This window comes from Rattus norvegicus, chromosome 9 (assembly GCF_036323735.1).
Source record: "Rattus norvegicus strain BN/NHsdMcwi chromosome 9, GRCr8, whole genome shotgun sequence".
Lineage (NCBI taxonomy): Eukaryota > Metazoa > Chordata > Mammalia > Rodentia > Muridae > Rattus > Rattus norvegicus.
In genome coordinates this window covers 25256516-25265908 of record NC_086027.1, presented here as the reverse complement: position 1 = coordinate 25265908, position 9393 = coordinate 25256516, and the positions used below count along the sequence as shown (strand labels likewise).

General features: G+C 43.8%; 1 pseudogene; it reads left to right on the top strand.

Moving 5' to 3' along the window:
• The first annotated feature begins 7654 nt into the window (after nt 1–7654).
• On the top strand, nt 7655–7965 carry Atp5mg-ps1 (ATP synthase membrane subunit g, pseudogene 1; annotated as a pseudogene).
• Nucleotides 7966–9393: the final 1428 nt, after the last annotated feature.

Sequence of the window (9393 nt, the reverse complement as noted above, 5' to 3'; positions counted from 1 at the left end):
GCATCTTCCATTAGCATCCCTATGTGGGGACAAGTAGAGGTAGTATCCAAGAGGAGTGGCTGCTTTTTTCCTTTTCTTCTTATTATTATCTATTTTGCTTAATGTTTCATCCTGAGCAACTTTTGCATCAGAGACTAGACTTCAATAGGAAGATAATTTTAGCACTTGATTGCCTTTTGTAGTTTGGGTTGTGAAATTTCCTGTGGCACACAGAACAATCCACTTTCTTCAATTTTACACAGACATAAACCCAATTTCACTTAAAGACAATTTTTTTGAGAGCTCTTCTCTTCCCTCCGTGGTAGAAAATTGTAGGAGATTTTGAGTTAACAAACTTTACTTTGACTTCAAAAGATACAGTTAAGGGTACAGTGCACAATATTCTAATAAGCTTTATCAGCTTATCCAAGAGGAGAACCTCAACTAAGGAATTGCCTAGATCAGAGTAGCCTGTGAATATCTCATTGCCTTCATTGTTATTTGATATAGGAGGGTTCTGTCCACTGTGGGTGGCACTATTCCCTGGGCAGGTGGTCCTGAACCCTATGGAAAGCTAGCTGAGTATAAGTCACCGTGAGAAAACAGCTAGCAAGGCACATTCTCTGGCTCTTGCTCTGGCACACTTCTTGGCTGGGTTAATACTTCATGGAATAGAAAGCAGGCTCCCTTCAAGTCCCTGCCTTAACTCCATCAGTGATGAACTATGACCTGCAGTTTCCTCAAAAAAAAAAAAAAAAAAAAAAAAGACCGCAAAAAACCTTTTTCATTTTATAACAATTTTGGCCAGAGTGTTTTATCACAGCAACAAAGATATAATTAGAACAGACAGTAACATAATGTAGGGTTTTTTTTTTAAAGGAAGGTGTTATAGGTCTCAAAATGGGAAAAAAAGGGGGTTGAACTAGAGTAAGAGTCATGAGGTCAGAGACTTCAGGTTGATGACCCATGAGAACATGATTCTCACTCAAAAACTACAGTAGGAAATAAAAAGTGTATTGCAAGTAGATAAACTGGATATTATTCCATGGACTTTTTTTTCCAGTTATGGGCACTGCCTGCACACACACACACACACACACACACACACACACACACACACACACACACACACACATATATATGTATGTATATATTCATACATACATCAATGCCTAAAGAAGAGACCTTGATTTTGAAGGGGAGTTTGTAGAATCCGAGAAGAGTTGAAGGTTGGGAAATGGGAAGTAGAAATGACGTAAATACACTACTGAAAACAATGCCACTAACAACTAAACCAAAACCCAAAGCAAACAGTGCTAATGGTTAGTGGTGGTTAATTGACCTAAATTCCTCTGGTGAACTGAGAAGGTATGGACTGGAAAGTTGGCTTCACTGATGATACCAGTAGGCTCTTAAGTTCTGAAAGCTTCTGAGAAGGTCAACATACCTCTCTGAGTGGTGTCTGTTGCTTAGAGATGGCAAAGTTATCTTCCACCCCCAAAGTTCTCCCTTAAAGCTTTATTTCATTTAGTGTGACATCAGCAGGCACACGAAGAACACTTCAAAACCCTCTTAAGGAAATCAAGGTCACATTTCTAGTCTATGAACAACATCCAAGATTGACCTCTGGCTTCTGTGTATGTTTGCACACATAAAAATATATTTCTATTCAGCCAGAAAATGATTTTCAACATAACGATATTAGCAATGGGGTGAAGGTGAGTGTCTACAAGTCCAGCTCTCAAAGTAGAAAGATCAGGAGTTCAAGGTTATCCTTGGCTTCATAGAAAATTCAGATTCAGTATGGACTATGTGAGCTCCTATGTCAAAGGGACAACTACCACCTCAACAGATAGATTTACAACTCAACCTCTATACCGACAGCTCTTGCGCCATGCCAGGTGAACATGGTCTCTACTTTCAGAGAGACTGGAGCCTTCCGTTTGAAGAATAATTTCGCTTCTTCAGATGTCTCTCTGTGGGACTGCAGATGTGGCTCAGTGGTTAAGAGCACTGGCTGTTCTTCCAGAGGTCCTGAGTTCAATTCCCAGCAACCACATGGTGGCTCATAACCATCTGTAATGGGATCTGATGCCCTCTTCTGGGTGTGCATGAAGACAGCTATAGTGTACTCACATACATGAAATACATTTTTAAAAGTTGTTAGATATGAAACAAACAAGCAGATGCCCATTTAATTTCCAAGTCACCTTCATGAACCCTGATCTAACAGAATCTATTGCTCAACTGTGATTGCCACAACCGTGGATGTTGGACATGCACTGTTATGTCTACTGGCCGATATAACTGTATGCACTATTATTCCTCATATTATTCCTAAAGAAACTGTATACATTTCCAGATGTTTCCTAGATCATAGAACTCCAACACCTGCCTGCCTGGCCCCAGCGCCAAGGAATTTCACTGCATTGCATCATAATTTATCCAAGGACATATGTTTACTGAAGAATGTTGTACCACGTGAAGCAAACATCCTTTGGCGTCTAACTTTTGTGAAATATATAATTTAGAGTTAGGGTGGTTCACCCCACTGTGGCCCTGCTGAAGTAATGGATAGAGAGTATTTCCAGGACTCTGGATGTGGAAGGTGGGAGTGATGGTGGAGGCCATTGAGGCCTAGTCTTTGTCTAAAGACCCTAACCCCTCCGCCTCTTATAGCCTCTATTCCCATTCTTAAATCCTGAGGTGACCCTCTCTGCTTTCAGCAGAGCTGTGGGGACTCCCCTCTACCCTCTTGGCTCCTGAGGGTGCAGCTCCTAATCAGCCGAAAGGAACAACAAGCACAAATGGAAACACTGCACTTGGGAGTCCCTGGAACTGCGAAGAACTTCTCCAGGTCAGAGATCAGCAATTTCCTTTTCTCTCTCGATGAAGGAACAGGCTGTAAATATTGTCATCTGTGAGAACCACATGGTCTCCAGAACTAGCGTGTGGCTTTGCTGTGGAAGGCAGGAGCTGGGGTGGGCGTTTCTCTGACATCGTGCTGGATTGGGCCTGTGGGTTGTGGCTTCCCAACCTTTCCTTCAAAGTCAGCAACTGAGTCCTCTGCACCAGCAGCCACAGAACAGCATTGCTCTGTTTTCAAAGTTTCCTGTCACCTTGAATACGTTTTCTCCCCTGCTATGTGCTCACAGGCTTTAAAAACCATGAAAAGTTCTTGTCCATCTCATCCAAAGGCTTACATACGCCTTCAGCCAAGTGCATTATTGGGCTGGGGCTTTGGTTTATGGATATGTAAAGAAGTGAGTTTACACGGTGCTATGGCCAGGCCCCTCACCACACTGTGTGTTTTGTCTCTCTCATGCACACCTTTGTAGGACAGACATCTGTGGAAAACTTTTCTTCCTATAGATACATAATTCATAACAAAGCTACAAAAACATCACCAGTTGAATAGTCACAGTACAATCACCAATTGGTCTCTCTTTGTTTTTGAAGATGGGGTTTCTTCTTTGTAGCTTTGGCTGTCCCAGAACTTGCTCTGCACACCAGGCTGGCCTTGAACTCAAAGATCCACCAGCCTCTGCCTCCTGAGTACTGGGACTAAAAGCATGTACCACCACTGCCCTGCCCAATTGTTCTTTTTTAATGCTCTTTTTGGTGTGTATACACATATGGAGGCCAAAGGCTAGCCTCGTGTGTTGTGCCTCACAACACAGTCTACCATTTTATTTTCTTTTTTGAGAAAGAGACACAAAGGACCCAGAAATCACTGGCTGGATGAGGCTGCTTGGCCATGAATCCCCAGGGAGCTGCCTCTCTCACCTCAAGTGTGCTAGTGTCAGAAGCAAACGCCATCATGTCTGGCTCACTTTATCTGTGTTCTGGTGATGTAACTGGGGTCTCTCTAGCCCTTAAGTACATTAATTTTTTTCTCTGAATTGTAAGTAGAGAGTACGCACTAATTTTATCCTCAGGACAAATGAAAATAATACCCTCCCTCCCCCCGTATATTCTAGAAGAAGAAAGATTTTTGAAGAGACTTGGGGTTTGGGAAGAAGTACTGGGGAGAAAAGCAGGCTGGGAATCTTCCCATACTCCATTTTCCAAGGGAAGGTTGGGTGTAAATACTGGGAACACTGAAAGACAGCATTGTGGTTCCTTTTTGGAATTCCTTTGGGGGAAACACAGGGACAGGGAGCAGAAGTGTCAGGCTGACAAATGACCTTCCCATGTTCTGTGCTCAGAAGACGAAAGATTGCTTTAACTACTTGAATGGAGGAAAACGAGATTTAAAACAAGCTCCTGGCTGTGCGTTTGTTTCAAAAAAAAAAAATTGCTAACACACTCTCTTTTCCTTAGCTCAGGATGATTTCAGCCTGATGCAGTAACCCCAAAACCTGTGTTTTCCCCAAAGGCTGTGGGAAATAGGAATGACAGAAGACCTGGCCTGCTTCTCATCATTACTTCCTCATAGCTGACCTCTGTTCATGACAAAGGTCAATAACAGACTAACTCAGAAATCCCTTCCTTTGGAGCATTGTCTACTCTTCGGGAACACTACATACACCTTGGGAAGATGCTACGCTATGGGAGCACTACCTACCTACTGGGAGCACTATCTTTTCAGAATACTGGCCAAACCATGGGAACATTATCTATCCTTCAGGGTGAGTTCTATTCTCTGGGAGCACTGCCTATCTATTGGACAACTGTCGATCCTTTGTGAGCTTTGCCTCACACAGTGATCCTCTTCGTTGGCTGCACACGAGCCACACTGGGGTATCTATTGGCTACAGATCTCAGGGGGTAGACCCTGTGTATGATAGTCACTCAGACGGCGCTATTACAAAGCAGATGTTAAGAATGGTCCAAAGGCAGAGGATCTGCCAGTCTGGACAATTCCCCGTGTTGTATGCTGTGACAGGAATTCTCATGTTAGTCATAGACTAGGAGGAAGAGCTCAGTCTTGCCTTTGGAAGGGATGGTCTCTGAAAGAGTCACACTAGAAGGGATGCCCTTGCTAAATCAAAGAAAGACGGGTAATTGTTTACCGAGCCAGACAAAGGAGGGCGTGTTAGGGAACATTCCACCAAAGGAGTGAGTCGTGATAAGGCAAGATAGTGTGAGGTGTCGGGGTGAACCCTGAAGCTGTGTTGAGGAGGATGTACAGTCCATCTGTCTGCTTGGATGAAAGCACTCCACAACTAGGTGACTCAATTACCAGAAATTCATTGTGTCACACTTCTGGATCCTGGGATTTCCATCTTAAGGTCTGAAAGGTTGGTCCTCTTTTCCAGTGATGATCTTTTTAAGTCTTCAACCCTCCGTCCTTTGTGAAGCTACAGAAAGCTTCTATGTCCTTAGTGACCTATGGGCATTTCTACCAAATGACCCTTATCACCATCAACTTGGGCTGTCCTAGTTTACTTTCCATTGTTTTGATAACTACAGTGACCAAAAGCAATTTAGGGAGGAAAGGGCTTTTTAACCCTACACTGTCATTATCAAGGGAAGTCAGAGTATGCACTCAAGGCAGGAGCTTGGAGCAGAAACCATAGAGAAATGCTGCTTACTATTGTGGAATAATTAATATTTTATATATTTTTTCCAACCCAGCTAGTTCCCCAGGAATTGAGAGAGTTCTAAGGATTTACTCAAACAAGCTTAAAAGCACAATAACTGGGCAGGTACCTTTAAACTAATTTTCTAAGCTAGTCTAGCTACCTCCTAGCTACACATCCCAAGTGATTTGCCGGTATTTGTCCTTTGTCCCTGACTGGGCTGAATCTACTCCGTCAGGCTGAGTTCTTGATGGGTTATTTCTCCACTGCTGATGAAACGAGCCAATTCAAGCCAGATTAGATTACATATTAAAGGCAGATTTATTGGGAAGCTGCTCTTGGATGAGTTCATTGCCCCCAAGGACCAAGGCCAGGGAAATCACCATGGGGAGAGAAATGGAGAAAGGGCACCAGAGTGCAGAGTGAAAAGAGTGAGAAGGAAAAAGAAAGGAGAGACTAAAAAGTCTAGATTATATAGGAAAGAGCCTCTGGGGGTAAGGGCAGCCCAACCCCTGGGCTGGAAAGTTTAGGGTTGGGGACAGGCTATGCCAGATAGGGACTGAGGGAACCTGGAGGCTAAGTGTGGTATGATATGTAAAATATGCAGCTCAGTCTCTTGTCCAGGGATCCAAAACCAAACAGTTCTTTTACTGTATCCTCTCCTCCCATTTCTTCTCTCTTCCCATTTTTTTCTTCTTCATGGTTCCACCTCTGACCCCAAGCTTGGGAAGCCCAACCCTACCTACTTCTGCCCAGTTATTTTTTTTAACCAATCAACTCTAAATTGGGGAGCAAGGTTTCCCCAACAAAGGCCTGTGTATGTGAGAATGCACTCCTCTGGACAGCAACCAGATCATGGAGTTCAGAATTGAGCATCTGTATACATAGCACCAGACCAATCCCAACAGCTGCCTTACTCACCGGTACATGCTCAGTTAGCTTTCTGATATAGTCTAGACACACCTTCCCACAACGGGCTGTGCCCTCCCATGTCAGTCCGGATAGTCTCTCACAGACATGGTGTCTTCATTACTACTGCTCTATTGCTGTGAAGAGACACTAGGACCAAAGCAACGCTTACACAAAGACAAGATTTAATTGTAGGCTTGTTTACAATTTCCGAGGTTAGCCCGTTATCATCTCGGTATCATGGATACGCGTAGGTGTGGTGCTGGACCTGTAGCTGAGAACTCTACATCCTGATCCACAAGTAGCAAAAACCAACTTGGGTCTAGCCTGGGATTTTGAAACCTCAAAGCCCACCTGCAGTGATGTGCTTCCTCCAACAAGGCCACACCTACTCCAACAAGGCTACAACTCTTAATCCTTCTAATCCATTCAATTAATACTGCTCCCTGGTGACTAAGCATTCAAATATATGGGCCAATGGGATCATTCTTTATTATTCTTATTCAAACTACCAGACATGGTTACAGATAAATCTGATCAAGGCAACTTTTCAATTGAACATGAGTCTAGCACATTGGCCAGTTTTGTCAATTTGACACAAACTAGAATTTTTGTCTTTTTTTTTTTTAATAACAGACCTCAATTGAGAAATGTCCCTACTGTGTTGGCCTGAAGGCAAATCTATAGTGTATTTTCTTAATTGACAATCGATGGGTTTGTAGTCGTGGGTTGGATAAGAAATGCAAGCCAGTAAGTTGCCCCCTCTTCAATGGCTTTTGCTTTAGTTCCTGCCTCCAGGTTCCTGCCCTGCTTGAGTTCCTACCTTGACTTCCTGTGATGATGAACTTTGATGTGGTACTATAACCCGGAAGTAAACATTTTTTTCCCAAACTTTCTTTTGGTCTTGATATATTACCACAGCCATAGAAACCTTAACTAAGATATTCTGTGTAATGTCAAGTAGACAATCAAACAACCAGGGACACTACACACACCCAGAATAAATTCCTGTGGACTAAAGATGTCTCCAATTGTATTTTAAACATTACTATTCTTGGCAAATCCCCTCCTTCCTGTCAGTGCACAGGCGCTAATTTTGGAGGCCATGATCCACGGTATTTTTGGCTGCTTCTCCTGCACCAGTGAGATGGCATGGCACTGGCTTAAAGGCCACTGTATAAAAATGTCAGAAGTCAACACTCAGCCAGTGCTTCAGAGTGATGTACCTTCCACCTTAGATCATGGCCAAGTTCATCTGTAACTTGGCAGAGAAGACACCGTCAATGGTGATCGCTGCTGTGACTTACTCAAAGTCTTGATTAGTCATATTTTGGCACTACACCAAGGTTGAGCTGGCTCCCCTAACCCCTGGTGAAATCACTACAGCTATTCAGAGCATGAAAAAATAATTCACAGTGCTAAAACTGGTAACTTCAAACACCTTACAGTTAAGGAGGCTGTGCTGAACGGTTTGGTGGACACTGAGGTGTGGATATGGTTTTACATCAGAGAGATCATAGGCAAACATGGCATTGTTGGCTATGATGTTTGAAGACCCATCGTTAACTTTCAATTTGAGTTCTTATTTGAATGTTCTTGGACCATGTGTAATGAGACTGCCCTCTGAATAAAATACTAGCTGTGGAATAAAAAAAATGTCAGCAGTCAGAGTGTGAGAGAAGGCAAGTGTCTTTGGGAAATTAGTGGTCTGGGTTTTCCTCAAGAGAACAGCTATGTAGTGGCTAGAGATGGCTCAGTGGTTAAGAATGCTTGCCGCTCTTACAGAAGAGCCAGGCTGGGTTGCCAGTGCCCATAGCAGGTGGCTCATAACTCCAATTTCAGGGGACCTGACACCCTCTTCTGACCTCCACATGCTCTTGCATATACATGGTACACTTACACACATGCAGACTCACATACATACAAATAAAATAAGATAAAATAAAATATGCAAAGGGAACTGTAATAATTTCCCCTCTGAATATTTTAACATTCTCCAGAAGGTCTCCAGGAGAGGACAGCCTAAGCACTGGAAACAGTGGGACCCCTTTCGAGTGCAGCATGTTTTTGTGAACTCTTTAATGGGATCCTATAAAAGCTAGTGTTCTTCACCTTCCTCCTTCCCAGGACCTGGCTGAAAGCCCATGTCTCACAGGTCAATGGGCCAAGAAAGCCCCTTGAATGCCATGTGGGAGAGGGTTGCAGTCAGTGCTTCAAGAGTTGATTCTGACTGAGCTTCTGAATCTTCCTCTTGAAACAGATGAAGTGACAACCAAGTTAAGTCAACCAGCCCTTCTGTTGGTCCCAAGAAGACAAAGTTTGTTTCCTCAGTAACAAGAACCTTGTTTGATCAGTTTGAAGGTAACCAAGGAGTTCGCTCCATACTTCGCTGCTAGAAATGCAGAATCCAGTTTTCTACAAAGGGAAGTACATCATCGAGAGATCAAACAATGTGCTCAGAACATCTTAGAGTGGGCCAGGGAGATAGTTCATGCCTTAAAAACACGAAGTAACTGGGTTTGGGTCCTGGCGTTAATGTAAAAATGACAGAGATGGCAGTGTGTGTGCACTTGCCATTCCAAGTCAGAGACGAGGCTCCTTAGGGCTCACTGGCCAGCCGATCTAGTCTAATTGTTGAGCTCCAGGCCAGTGACAGACCCAGTCTCAAAGGAAGTGGACAGTGTTTCTGTGGATGGCATATGAGGTCTGAGGTTGTCATAGGTGCATGCACCTATACAGACAGTCAGACAGACAGACACACAGACAGATATACAGGCAGACACGCACACACGCGCGCGCGCGCACACACACACACACACACACACACACACACACACACAAGCATAAGAAAGAACATTACCCAGCCCCTACCACTGGAAGAGGGTCCACTGGTAGCATCACCACCTTTGTTGCAACCTCAGCCCCTGCTAGCCGAGGACTGGGGATCTGCAGTGGGGAGCTGCTGGCTCTGCAGCTCTCA